The following is a 9,439-nucleotide window of genomic DNA, read 5'->3' on the forward strand; positions in this document are numbered from 1 at the left end:
CCAGGATTATCCTGTCTAAAAGCTTCCTGACTACCGACGTTAAGCTGACTGGCCTGTAGTTGCTGGGTTGAACCTTATACTCCCTTTTGAACAAGGGTGTAACATTTGCAATTCTCCAGACGTCTGGCACCACCGCCGTATCCAATGAGCATTGGAAGATTCTGGCCAGTAACTTCACAATTTCCACCTGTGCTTCCCTGAGCATCCTAGGATGCATTTCATCTGGTCCTGGTGACTGATGGAGGTAAATACAGCCAGCTTTCCTGGTACCTCCTCTTGAACAATTGTTATCACATCCAATATCTCAACCACAGCTCAATAACTGTAGGTCTGGGACCGGGCGGCGCTTCAGAAGACAGGTCCAAAAGGCAAAGTCACTGTCTCGGTTTCAAGTGCTCTGCTCATCAAGAATAGCCACATACACAAAATGGTTTTTACAATAGTTACCTCTTATCTCCACTACTTTTAACCAGTCGGCTCCTTGGTTTTCAGTATGTTATGGGAAAATGAGAGCTGCAGCAAACCGGCGTCCAGAAGAGAATATAAACAAAAGGTTTACAGCCAGCCTTTCTAGTACCTCCTCTTGATCAATTTTTATCCCATCCAATATCTGAACCACAGCTCATTAACTGTAGGTCTGGGACCGGGCGGCGCTTGAGAAGACAGGTCCAAAAGGCAAAGTCATTGTCTCGGTCTCAAGTGCTCTGATCATCAAGTAAAACCACACAGAAAAAATGGTTTTACAATGGTTAGCTCTTATTTCCAGTATTATTTATCAGTTGGCTCGTTGCTTTAGAGGTATGATTCTCGCTTCAGGGTTATTAGTTTGAAATCTGACGAGAGGTCACGGGTTCAAATCCCGGACGAATACTTATTTTGCCCGTGAATTATGAACTTGCTGTTCGAACTACTGCAAAAAAAAACACTGGCATTGATACAGGGCTTTTCACGAACTCAGGACGTCCCAAAGCGCTTTATAACCATTGAAGTACCTTTGAAGTGTTGCAATGTGGGGAAAGGCGTGCCCAAATCACCCCCACATGAATCTCAACACGTTGGGAAGGTGCAAAGAATCAGGCGCCTCAATGACTTGGACTTTCTTTGAATGAGTTCTGCTTGTAACTGCACTCGAGCTTAAAACAGCTCCTGGGCCTCCATCTCACGGGAGCAGAGTGTGGTCGCTGTGCAGCTGTTAGCGAGTCGGTGACGAGCTCGGGGTTGAGACGCGTCGCTTTCAATCTATGAAATTTCACCAAGGTCCAGAGAATAGAAACGCTGAATGGAACAGACCCTGTGAGCGATGGACTGAAGGGGACGGCGCTCCGAGCACAGCTGGGAAATGCGCAGAGCAGTAAAAGTGTTCGCAACAATAAATGTCAGATTTATTAATCCTGCAACAATTAGAAGTATAATTAACAACAGCTTTTAAACAAATCTTTGCGAATTTTAGCCGAGGAACTCCAACACTTTATAGTTCCGAGTTCTATATACAAGTTGCTCAAACCTTTATCGAATTCTAAAGTATCTGTTCCAAACTTTTGATATATTTTCCTTACCTCTACTACGTGACAATTTGCACGTTTAATAGTGTAACCTAACACAACTGGCCACCTTCTGATGGAAGATTTTCGACCTGAAACTTTAACTCTGCTTCTCTCTCCACAGATGCTGCCTAACCTGCTGAGTGTTTCCAGCACTTTTATTTTTATTACCCGACCTTGTTACCAAAGTATCACTTCACTTATCTCCTTACCAAACTCCTTCCTTACATGTAGCCTTGTCCGACAAACAGGCTCCATTGGCACAACGGGATGTTCTGCTTCAGGCATTAATTGGAACTATAGGGGGAACCAGTGGAGGCAGCATATTTGGATTTCCAAAAGGCATTCGATAAGGCACCACGTAACAGGTTGTTACACAAGATAAGGGCTCATGGGACTGGAGGTAATGTATTAGCAAGAATAGAGGATTGGTTAACGGACAGAAAACAGAGATTAGGGATAAACGGGTCAATTTCAGATTGGCAGGCTGTAACTAGTCGGGTGCCGCAAGGATCAAGTGCGCATGCTTCAGCTATTTACAGTCTATATTACTGACTTAGATGAAGGGACAGAGTGTAATGTATCCAAGTTTTCTGATGATACAAAGCTAGGTGGGAAAGTAAGCTGTGAGGACACAAAGAGCCTACAATGGGATATAGACAGATTAAGTGATTGGGCGGGCAATCAGGCGGCAGACGGAGTATAATGTAGGGAAATGTGGGGATATTCACTGTGGTAGGAAGAATAGACAAACAGAATATTTTTTAAATGGTGCAAAGCTATTAATACATTCATTCTGCAAAAGAAAGTTATCGGTTAATTAATGGTAATTAAAACAATTCTAAATTTTCCCATCAGCTGAATGTAGTCAATTTCATCAGATTTTGATTTTAAAACTGTGTTATAAAAGTTAATTTTCTTACCAGGAATCGATCCCGTGTTACGGGGGTGAAAGGACTGGTTTTCTGAATCATTTAAAGGTGATCGCTATGAATCATGCAGCATTATTTTAAAATCACGGCTACAATTTGTTTCGGTGCAGAAGAAGGGGATTGAAAATGACGATAAAATCACTATGCAACGCCCGCGGTGAGAGAGGTTCGAGCTTACAATTAAGTTGGTGCTGCGAAGTAATCGCTGAGCTGATGCTGACGCCGGTCAATGAATGACAAACCGTTCAATATAAAGGATGAGTTCACAAACACCAGGCGCAGTGCAGTCTGGTCAATGTCAAGCCTCTCCTTTCTTATTCAGAGACATGAGCGGGAGTCAGACGCCACAAACTTTAACTAAAGGCACAGATGCGAGTAATACTTCCAAATCTTTTCACTGTAAAATTATTCACTTTATTTAATGGCTGACTGCATTGAATCTGAAAATGATCACCATCAGATTTTATGCTCGCTGCTGATTCGCTTTTCCGTGGACACTAACGCTCCGGTTTCCATAGTGCAGGGACGATCATGTTCGTCTCCTACATGAACAGTTCCCAAATCGAGCCCGGGTGGATATGTTCGAGTGGAACATTTTTATTCTGCGCAATAACCGGCCCAGTTATATTGAACAAAATTCGCCCCAGATTCCTGATGTCGTAAGTAATAAACATTTTAAACCAGCCTCCTAAAATACGATGGGCCTTGAAATTGCGTTCGGAGGTTTGGCGCCGGCTTACGCCTCCGAACCGAGAAACAAATCCCAATTAACTGGTGTCTCCGGAGCTTCGCACTCTTGCGGTCTTGGGCCTGCTGGCGTACGCAAGCATAAAGGCCCACGGAAACCATTGGCGCTCACGGTTCGGCAGCATCCGTTGGCCAGGCCAACCAATCACACAGGGGATTCCTATGATGCTTTATGTACGGAATCCCATAAGCATAATAGAAATCTCCAAATAAATAACATTTCACACCACGGAAGTAAGAATAAATGGTCACATGTTCAAAATAAATGAATTTAATTAAGCATTCAATGGTCTCATTCTGTGCCGTTATGACTCCTCTCTGCCCCACACAACAGTGAGAGGGAAATAGAGGGAGAGTACGATTCCAACGAGGAACAGGTGCAGGAAGTTTTTATACAGTTCTTCTTATGTCGGTAAATCTTTTAAAATTATTTCACTTGAACTTTTTCAGTTCAACTTTTCCAAGGAGCATTTCAAGGAACTGGGAAGAAATTAAAAAATTGGGGTTGTTAAAAAAAACCTGCCCGTCGGGGAATTGAATCCCGGTCTCCCCGCGAGACATGCAGGTATACTCACCACTATACTAACGTGGAACTGAGAGTTGCAGTGTTTGATCAGAACTAGAAGCTAACTGTGTACAGAGTGAGAAAGAGACAGACAGAGAGATAGAGAGACAGCGACAAAGAGGGAGGCAGAGACAAAGAGAGTGACAGGGACAAAGAGAGAGACAGAGACAAAGAGAGAGACAGGGACGAAGAGAGAGGCAGGGACAAAGAGCGTGACAGATAGAGACAAAGAAAGAGAGACAAGCACAAAGAGCGAGTGGCCTCAGGGATGAGTTGACTTCAGTTATGTTGATCGACTGAGAAGCTGCAATTGTTTTTCCGCAGAAGATTAAGAGGAAATTTAATCGTGGTTTGTAAATTTACAAGATGTTTTGATAAGAGTAAATAAGGAGAATCTGTTTCCAGTGGCAGGAGGGTCGGTAACTGGAGGACACCGATTGAACCTAACCGGCAAAAGGTACCAGAGGGGAGATGAGGAGTTTTTTGTACCGCAGCCAGTTGTTGTGATCGGGAATGCGCTGCCTGAAAGGGCGGTGGAGCAGACACAATAGTAACTTTCAAAAGAGAATTGAATAAATCATTGTAAAGGAGAAATTTGCAGGTGTGCAGGTTAGGTTGATTGGCTATGATAAATTGACCCTTAGTGTTAGGGGGATTAAATACATGGGGTTACGGGGATAGGGTGGGATATGTGTTCGTGTAGGGGTTACGGGAATCGGGTGGGACATGTGTCGGTGCAGGCTCGATGGGCCGAAATGGCCTCTATCTGCATTGTGGGGTTTCTGTGTGATTCTGTGCGAAACATCAGGGGAGTGGGATTATTTGAAGAGCTCTTTCAAAGTGCCAGCACAGACTCAATGGGCTGCATGGGCTCCTTCTGTGCCGTATCAATCTATGATTCTATGAATCTATGATTTAAAATTCAAACTGAATGTTTTGAAATATGAATGTAAAACTTAAAATTTTAAACCTTGACAAAATTTACCTGAACGAATATTAAGTGTATGTTGCTAGATTTTAGTTAACCAACGGTATTAAGGGATCATTGAAGTCTGTGAGACACTTCATAATTGTTTCTATTATCATAAATCAACCCACAACATTTTGTTGCGCACTGCAGGAATTGCTAACATGTATACCGGATGACAGTCAAACTTCAATAACTTTTTATAGAATCATAGAAAATTGCCTGAACCCCTGTGGTTAATGAAGGGAATTTTAATGGTTGAGTTCCGTATACACCTTGGAATTCTGGAAAACATGGTTTGTAGTTTGCAGAAACGGGGCTTAGATCTGCTGTTGTGAACCGAGTTAAAGCTGCAGGATCCTTGAATAATCTTTCACAATTCAACTGAAAGCAGCCGAAATGTGCGACTTTGAGAGGGACTGTCTGCACGGTCAGGGCTGGAAACGGAAGTGAGCGAGCGAAACCGTAGTGTTCTGTGTGTGTGCACAACTGTACAGAATAACACAAATGTAACAGGACTTTGTTACATTGCATAACAAATGCGAATTGGTCCATTTTTCTGCGATTTAAATGAACATGATTTACAAAATGTTACCGCCCGGCTTCGAACCGGGGACTTTTCGCGTGTTAGGCGAACGTGATAACCACTACACTACGAAAACGCTGAATCAACAACCGCCTTTTGCTATAAATCTATGAATCTATGAAGAAAGTTTTTAAAGTTTGACTGCCACCCAGCAAACATGTTACAATTTCCTTCAGTGTGCAACACACATTTTTGTTGGTTTTAATACAATTATTAAGATCTCACAGACTTCAATTGTCTTTGTCAGAACTGAAATCCCTGACTGGGAATCAAACCTGATTGTTTTCAATGTTGATAGGTTTGTCCGATGAGGAGAGATTGAGTAGATTGGGCCGAGAATCTCTGGAGTTCAGAAGAACGAGAGGAGTTCTCATTGAAAGGTACAATTTTCATGGAGGGCTTGAAAGGGTAGAAGCTGAGAGGTTGTTCCCCCTGGCTGGAGAGTCTAGAACTCGGAGGCAGAGTCTCAGGATAAGGGGCCGGCCATTTGAGACTCAGATGAGGAGACATTTCTTCACTCAGAGGCTTGTGAATCTTTGCAATTCTCAACCTCAGAGGGCAGTGGATGCTCAGTCATTGAGTATATTCAAGGATTTGGGAGTCCTTTTACACAGAATACAGAAATTAACGTTTGTGAGCTCATCCTTTATATTGAGCGGTTTCTCGTCCTTGAATCTGTGTCAGCTTTCGCTCAGCGGTTACTTCGCAGCACTAACTTCTTTGTAAGTTCGAACTCTGTCTCACCGCGGGCGCAGTCTGGGCTTTTTTCAATCCCCTTCAACACCGAAACACATTAAAGCAGTGATTTTAATTTAGCAGTGTGACATTTTTCGAGGCAACATTAAATGATTCAATAACGTATTCCTATCAGTGTTGCGAGCTGGGTTCGATTCCCGGTTAGAGAAGAAATTTTGATATCACCGTTTCTTATTCATGAATGCGATGTAATTTTATTAAATTAATTACATGCATCTAATGTGAATAAATAAGAACTGCTATAATCACCATTAATTAACCGGTAACTTTATTTTGCAGAATGAAAGACATGATAATATGGTTACTGAGGGACAGTCGAAACTTCATTCATTTATTTTGCTCTTTGCATCTCCTGAACTGTTAACCCATATCTCATTTTACACATTGCATTTTCGGAGAATAGTTTAAAATCTTCATTGCTTGAGAGATCAGCGATCTGGGGCAAGATTTGTAAAATTTATCGGGACCGGCTATTTCACAGATAAAACCTATTCTATCACAAGATGTTTTCAGCCCACACACTGACCAATCTTTGCTAAGCCACAAGTGGATGATCTGACACTTGAACGCGTTGAACTCCATTAATCACTGGTCAGGGGAGATTTAATCGAGGTGATCAAAATTATGGGGGAAAAAGTTTCCACTGTCAGGAGTGTCAGCAGGGCTATGGGGGACGACCTGCGGAGTGGGACTGATTGGATAGCTCGTTCAAAGATGCATCATGAATTGCTCATTTTAACCTGCGATTGATAGATTTTAGTTAACCAACGTTATTAAGGGATCATTGAAGTCTGTGAGACACTTCATAATTGTTTCCATTATTAATAATCCACCCACAACATTTTGTTGCACACTGCAGGAATTGTTAACATGTATAACGGATGACTGTCAAACTTTAATAACGTTTTATAGAATCAGAGAAAATTGCCTGAACCCCTGTGGTTAATGAAGGGAAGTTTAATGTTTGAGTTCCGTATACACCTTGGAATTCTGGAAAACATGGTTTGTAGTTTGCAGAAACGCGGCTTAGATCTGCTGTTGTGAACCGAGGTAAAGCTGCAGGATCCTTGAATAATCTTTCACAATTCAACTGAAAGCAGCCGGAATGTGCAGCTTTGAGAGGGACTGTCTGCAGGGTCAGGTCCGGAAATGGAAGTGAGCGAACGACACCGTAGTGTTCTGTGTGTGTGCAGAACTGTACAGAATAACACAAATGTAACAGGACTTTGTTACATTGCATAACAAATGCGAATTGATCCATTTTTCTACGACATAAATGAACATGATTTACAAAATGTTGCCGCCCGGTTTCGAACCGGACACTTTTTGCGTGCTAGGCGAACGTGATAACCACTACACTACGGAAACATTGGATAAATATGTCGCCTTTGGCTATAAATCTATGAATCTATGAAGAAAGTTATTAATGTCTGACTGTCACCCAGCAAACATGTTACAATTTCCTTCAGTGTGCAACACACATTTTTGTTGGTTTTAATACAATTATTAAGATTCTCACAGACTTTAATTGTCTTTGTCAGAACTGAAATCCCTGACTGGGAATCAAACCTGATTGTTTTCAATGATGATTGGATTGTCCTTTGAGGAGAGATTGAGTAGATTGGGCCTATAATCTCTGGAGTTCAGAAGTACGAGTTGTGTTGTCATTGAAAGGTACAATTTTCTTGGAGGGCTTGAAACGGTAGAAGATGAGAGGTTGTTTCCCCTGGCTGGAGAGTCTCGAACTAGGAGGCAGAGTCTCAGGATAAGGGGCCGGCCCTTTGAGACTCAGATGAGGAGACATTTCTTCATTCAGAGGCTTGAGAATCTTCGCAATTCTCAACCTCAGAGGGCAGTGGATGCTCAGTCCTTGAGTATATTCAAGAATTTAGGAGTCCTTTTACACAGAATACAGAAATTAACGTTTGTGAGCTCATCCTTTAGATTGAGCGGTTTCTCGTCCTTTAATCGGTGTCAGCTTTCGCCCAGCTGTTACTTCACAGCAGCAACTTCTTTGTAAGTTCGAACTCTGTCTCACCGCGGGCGCAGTCTGGGCTTTTTTCAATCCCCTTCAACACCGAAACACATTAACGCAATGATTTTAATTTAGCAGTGTGATATTTTTTGAGGCACCATTAAATGATTCAATAACGTATTCCTATCAGTATCGCGAGCTGGGTTCGATTCACGGTTAGGGAAGTAATTTTGATATCACCGTTTCTAATTCATGAATGCGATGTAATTTTATTAAATTAATTACATGCATCTAATGTGAACAAATAAGAACTGATTTAATCACCATTAATTAACCGGTAACTTTATTTTGCAGAATGAAAGACATGATAATATGATTATTGAGGGACAGTCGAAACTTCATTCATTTATTTTGCTCTTGGCATCTCCTGAACTGATAACTCATATCTCATTTTACACATTGCATTTTAGGAGAATGGTTTAAAATGTTCATTGCTTGAGAGAGCAGCGATCTGGGGCAACATTTGTAAAATTTAACGGGACCGGCTACTTCACAGAAAAAACCTATTCTCTCACATGATGTTTTCAGACCACACACTGACCGATCTTTGCTCGGCCCCAAGTGGATGATCTGATACTTGCCCACGTTGAACTCCATTAATCACTGGTCAGGGGAGATTTAATAGAGGTGATCAAAATTATGGGGGAAACAGTTTCCACTGGCAGGAGTGTCAGCAGGGCTATGGGGGAAGAGCAGCGGGGTGGGACTGATTGGATAGCTCTTTCAAAGATGCATCATGAATTGCTCATTTTAACCTGCGATTGATAGCTTTTAGTCAACCAACGGTATTAAGGAATCATTGAAGTCTGTGAGACACTTCATAATTGTTTCTATTATCATTAATCAACCCACAACATTTTGTTGCACACTGCAGGAATTGCTAACATGTATACCGGATGACAGTCAAACTTTAATAACTTGTTATAGAATCATAGAAAATTACCTGAACCCCTGAGGTTAATGAAGGGAATTTTAATGGTTGAGTTCCGTATACACCTTGGAATTCTGGAAAACATGGTTTGTTGTTTGCAGCAACGCGGCTTCGATCTGCTGTTGTGAACCGAAGTAAAGCTGCAGGATCCTTGAATAATCTTTCACAATTCAACTGAAAGCAGCCGGATTGTGTAGCTTTGAGAGGGGCTGTCTGCACGGTCAGGGCTGGAAACGGAAGTGAGCGAGCGACACCGTAGTGTTCTGTGTGTGTGCATAACTGTACAGAATAACACAACTGTAACAGGACTTTGTTACTTTGCATAACAATTGCGAATTGATCCATTTTTCTACGATTTAAATGAACATGATTTACAAAA

At 41.9% G+C, this 9,439-nt stretch overlaps 1 non-coding gene across 1 annotated transcript; it reads right to left on the reverse strand.

The window, feature by feature from the left end:
- Positions 1–5,341: 5,341 nt before the first annotated feature.
- On the reverse strand, positions 5,342–5,414 carry trnav-aac (transfer RNA valine (anticodon AAC)). The gene has a single exon. It is a non-coding gene; the product is annotated as a tRNA-Val (tRNA).
- Positions 5,415–9,439: the final 4,025 nt, after the last annotated feature.

This window comes from Somniosus microcephalus, unplaced genomic scaffold (genome assembly GCF_052327205.1).
Source record: "Somniosus microcephalus isolate GS21.2 unplaced genomic scaffold, FLI_Smic_1.0 unresolved_chr4, whole genome shotgun sequence".
In the NCBI taxonomy this organism is placed as follows: Eukaryota; Metazoa; Chordata; class Chondrichthyes; order Squaliformes; family Somniosidae; genus Somniosus; species Somniosus microcephalus.